Below are 5,452 nucleotides of genomic sequence, written 5' to 3'. Positions count from 1 at the left end.
ACACGGAACGTGTGTGCAAGCCGGGCTTGCTGGTCGTGAAGGCGACCGTAAAGGGCTTTGAGAAGCCATGGAGGATCCCTATTGATTCCGAGGCGTTGGGTAATTATGCACGACGCTCCACGATGGAAGGAAGTCAGCTGTATGAGGCGCTGGAAGCGCGGTTGGGTGACATCGTCACTGTTCGCTTAGCGTCGAGACTTGTGTCACTGCGCCGAATTTCCCTGTGGACCTCGGTGTCAAGTTTCTTTTCTTTGATAGCGTGGAACGCTGCTTAGTCTTAGACTGGGATTTAAGGTATGACCTCACCTCGGTACGGCATTGTTGGAACACCATGAGCCATGGATTGATTCGAGGTAAAAAACCTTGACCTCTACGCGCACGTCTTCTAGTGGAGCTTTGGTGAGTCATGAACCCACCTCTGCCAGGAAACAGAAGAGCTATTGGAGGGCACTGGACCGTGAAGTTCATTGTGCTGGATACCGGTGTATCCGAGTTGTCAGATACCGAAGGTGTATTGGTCAGGAGTCTCGAGCGTGGCTCCCGGTCTGAATGTGGAGTGGATCATGACCCACGGAGCATTGTTCAAGTATAACAGTGGTTGCTGTGTGCTAAGAGCAGCGTGGTTGGACGATGTCCGAGCCATCGAAGGCGAGGCCCATTGGCACGTAATCTACTGAGTACTGCTCGCGTTTCGAGGCGGTTGCTGTATGTCGAGAGTGGCATGGTCGGGCGAGGTCCGAGGAATCTTGGGCAAGGCATTTCTGATGCGCGTGGAGTTGCACGTTATCCACTGGACAAAGACTGCAGAAATAACAGCTCTTTGTCGGATGTTGCTAATAATATCAAGGCTCCGGTTGCGCAAGGAGTGGGGACATTGGCCGACGCCGAATGCGTGATCCCACTGGTCTCGATGGGACGTAAAACCTCTATAAAGAGGAGACGGCTAAGCCGTATCATATCTACAAGACGCCTGACGTCAATCCTGACCCAGGGTCCACGATAGCGCACAGCTACAGACCCTCGTCAACAGTATGGCGGGAAGAAAGAAGACAGCGACGTCGCCCTGGAGGGTATTCCTGTGGTGGATGCTCCTCTTGAGCTGGACGAGATGTAGCGCGATGAGTTTGGTGGTGCCTTGAAGGCAGGCGATTTGGCCGAGGTGATCATTATATGATCGAACGAGGAGATTAAGTCGTCGTCGGTTCTGGATGAAGCGGTCCTCGAGGACATTAAGAGGATGATGAACGCACAAACTGGATCTTCGATCCTGAAGGGTCCCTCGGATCCGTACTTTCCTTTGTTGAAGGAAGGTCAAGACGTCGTCTCCAAAGACCCGCCGTTAGTCCGACCTCCGGACCGAGGCGTGTGTCATGAGATCAACCTGGTTCCGGGAGCCATAAACTGCGTAGCACGCCAATGGCCCCTGCCCAAGGAACAGTGTGACTTCACTGACGCCTTTTTTCGTCCAAAGCACGAGGCAGGAATGGTGCGTTAGAGTAAGTCTCCCCATTTAAAACCCTTCCTTCTACGTGAACGGGCTTATTATCCCCTTGCGTCCCACTGACGCCGCCATCCTACCATGGTTCAGGGCTTGGTGGGGGAGGAATAGCCGAGCGTCCAGCTTATGTCTGCCCCTCACTGTGTGCAAAGATGTCGAAGACTACCTGTCTACCAGACTGAGTGTCTTACGACACGTTCGCGATGCGATGGCTGAAAGCCAAGACATGCAGAAAGAATATACAGATGAAAGAAGCAGAGGAAACGATGTAAACTTTGAGGTTGGCTGCCTGGTTTTATGTAAACTTGCTTCAGCCGTACCTGGATCCAGCGCAAGTGAACGCGGAAGCGTTGGTGTCGAGGCGGCGTCCACAGGCGCTCGACAACCCAGAAGCTGAATCAGCAGCTGATTCTGAGCACGGAGAACACCGATTTGCATCTCCAGCTGCGCCAGGCGCTTACCATCGCACTAAGTGATGCATTTGTCTGCTCGACGGCTTAAAGCCACTCCGGCAGAGCGCGATATACTCAACGTGAGGCAATCTGTGCCCAAAGTTCTCCAGGCTCTCGAGGCCTTCCGCACAGCGGTATGCGACCTCAGCATGATGATCAGCGGAGGCCCAATGGCAACGGACCTTGTCATCAAAAGCTCGAAGAGCATCACGACTCACCTGACGGAGATCGACCAAGTCGTCATCGTCAGACTGGTGACGTTCACTACTACGTGGTACGCCTTGTGGGCTGACGTCGTCGACAGGGTCAAACCCAGCTTCTTGGCAGTAGCCCAGGAAGCCGAAGGAGCATGAGCTGAGCTCAAGCTATGACCCTGGGCTGCTGTGATCGTAGACTCATCCGTCTGAAAACCCACAGAGCTCGCGCTCCCGCGATTGAGATTTCCATGTGTCGCAGAGCGACAATACGCAGGAAGTCGGCGTTGTGCCTTGCGTTGGGCAGCCTTAAATCGAAGATGGCGCCCTACGTGCACGTCCGCTTCCTTGTGGCTTCGCTGTAAAGTAGACAGTGAGGTACGTTTCCGGTACCGCTGCACCCATCGCTCAAAGAGCTCCTCATCATCTGCAGCGGTTCCGTCATGGGCGAGCACCACAGGGACAGTCCGCATTGCGGGTACAGGAGCGCTTCTTTTTTTGAGCTCGAAGTCGTGCGCGGTACCGATCCATTGGGATTTCTTGTGGTACCAAAAAGCGAGCTCGGAGAGCTTTCCGCTGATCAAGCTCAGCTTGTGTAGTGGCCGGGGGACCGCGAAGACGCGATCACTTGATCTTTAGGCGTTTAAAGATCGATAATCGCGTCTTTCGCTTCTGTTTGGGATTCGCCGAACGGAAGCCGTACTTCACTCGAGGTTCTAGGACTGAATGTGAATACGAGCGCATGAGAGCCGCCCCTCTAGTTGCTGCTCCTGTGCCTCGTCGAGGTGATAGGTAACAATACCACTTCCCCCAGAAGTCGAGAGGTCGGAAAACGGACACGGTGTCCACAAAGTCCGAGCTGGGCTCACGTCGCGCCGTTGGCGCATCTCATCCTCCTCGTTTCCCATGCTGAAAGAAGTGTATCCGACTCGTTGTCGACTTCCCCCAAATCCTCGACGAGATATCCGTCGCCCGGGCGGGCGCGGTCTGTGGCGCTCGGTTACCGAGGGCTTGGGGTGTGCTTTCCGTGAAACCGCGGACGTACTGTCCAGAGATGCACCCCATGCAGAAGAAGAAGGTCTCTGCCCTCGGAACTAGCTATCTGTGTGCTTTGCGTGCCATAATCGCAGGCCCCATTGAGCGGAAAATGTTCACAGATGTACTACTTAAGAACGTAATGTTGACTCAGACACGCAATCCTCGTATGAGGCGACAGTTAAATGTGAATTGTGGATGTTCAAAATTTTGATGGGGGAGAGTGTAACGGAGAGTAACACATACCCTTGTATGAAAGGGCAGGTCACACAAGTTGTTGTGAACGTACATAAATGTGGAATTCGCAAGTTGGTGTAATCACACAATGCTGTGGCTACACCGTAACAAGAAGCCGCTACTTGGCAGGGTTGCCTGTAGTTATGCAATCAAATTAGGATTTACTATGGATATTAAGTATTACAATATTAATAAAAAAAATCTAAATTGGCGGCTCTGCCGCAACTAAAACAAATAAATACAGTTTTAATTTTGAACGGAAGAGTCTCTTTACTAAGTTACGGTTTTAAATACTCTTGGAGGCGATCTGCCACACTCGCACTGGTTCTTGTAAAGAACGTAAGGCCGGTGCCCTAAGCTGAGCTTCCTTTAAGCAATGAGCTACGGCAGCCCCGCTGCAGCATAGCTGAAATTCATTGCTCGAAGGGCTACTATGGTGTACATTCCAACTTAGGCGTTTCGAATTAGAGTTGGATTCGTCATTCAATACCACATTCATCGTTTCTTCAAAAGTAGACGGATGCACACGATATACTTCCATTCTAGCCACGCCAGTGCGAAGGCCATTCATCAAGACTGTCAGTGTGACCGCCTTGGGGAGAGAATCGGCTGCCATCCCGGAAATGGGCAAAGTCCATCAATTCCTTCTCGCCCTGCCGGGCATTAGAAACGCGATCACACGCGAAATGCCTGGTTAGGCGGCGAGAACACTCGTAAAAACTGACGCTTCAGCTCCTTCCAGGAGGCTCCAACCGAAGTACCGCACGTCAGTGCCTATTCTTGTGCTCGACCATTGATCATGGAGATAGCTAGTGCCACGCGCTGTTGCTCGGTCTGGAGCATGGCGGATGCCATAGCAATCTCGGCCTACCTTACCCAGAGCAGTAGACTCTTTCCATCATTACCCTCGATGGTCTTAACGATCACTTTGAGCGGCCTGGGCCGATAAGAGTTATCCGTCGTCGACGGTGGGTTATGGACGCAATCCACGCCGACAGCTTCCGCTATAGGTGCTCCAACTGAGCATTATCATAATTATCTCTAGGCGCGTATCGCGGTAGGTCCTTGCGAAACAAGGTGTTGCACGCCCTTTGGGCAAAGCAGGGACATAAGATTTTTATGTCCGGCCTGCATGCCCTGGGTTAAAAAGAAGATTTGCTCCATCTCCACAGGAACGACTCAGGCGTAGATTGACCACAAGTGCAACCTAGTGCAGCGGGGCTGCCGTAGCTTTTCGCTTAGAAGAAGCTAAGCTAAGGTCAATTCAAGGGTTGTACCAGAACCAATATGAGTATAGCGGATCGCGATTTGCTAACTCCAAGAGTACCCAAAACCTTAACCCAAGGCAAATACACTCTTCCGTTAGAAAACAAACTGTATATCTTTTGTTTTATTTTGCGCCTATATCTAAATCTCTAAGTTTTCCCGATTAAATAGTAAAACATATTTAAAGTGCATATATACTGTTCCCTCCACGTAGTGGCTTCTTGTTAAGGTCTAGCCACACCGTCTTGTGTGACCCACCCCTTCATACGTGTAAGCCCGTTACATGTATCGTCTACAAATACCACGGGACTGCTCAGCTGAAAGTTTGTCTATATTATTATTTATAGACGTAATGACTTCTCAATTTTTACCTAGCTATCAAAATATACTATACTATAACAACTCTGATATATAATCTAAAAGTACGTGAAAACATTTATGGTTACATCACCTTAAAATCTGTTGATCAATGAACAAACGATCAAAAGACGGCCGGGGGACGTGACTCCTGGTGGGGAGCTTGGTGAATCCCAAACACCAAGTAACCGCTTCTTAACTTTAACCGTAGTGGACCCGAACTCTCACTCATCAGATTGAAGGCACCACTCTAAACCACTGAGCCAAAATCCATGTCGAAATTGGAAGTGTAAAAACCAATACTTACGCGCACATTTACCTTGAGAACCTTTGAAACTCACACGAAGACTTGTCCAACAATGAGAACGTTGCCTTGGACATCTCTTCCGTGTATCTTCACTCTTTAACTCTTC

The sequence above is a fragment of the Plasmopara halstedii genome (genome assembly GCF_900000015.1).
Source record: "Plasmopara halstedii genome assembly, contig: Scaffold_110, whole genome shotgun sequence".
Taxonomy (NCBI): domain Eukaryota; phylum Oomycota; class Peronosporomycetes; order Peronosporales; family Peronosporaceae; genus Plasmopara; species Plasmopara halstedii.
The sequence above is the reverse complement of the archived record's forward strand: the minus strand, read 5'-3'. Positions refer to the sequence as shown.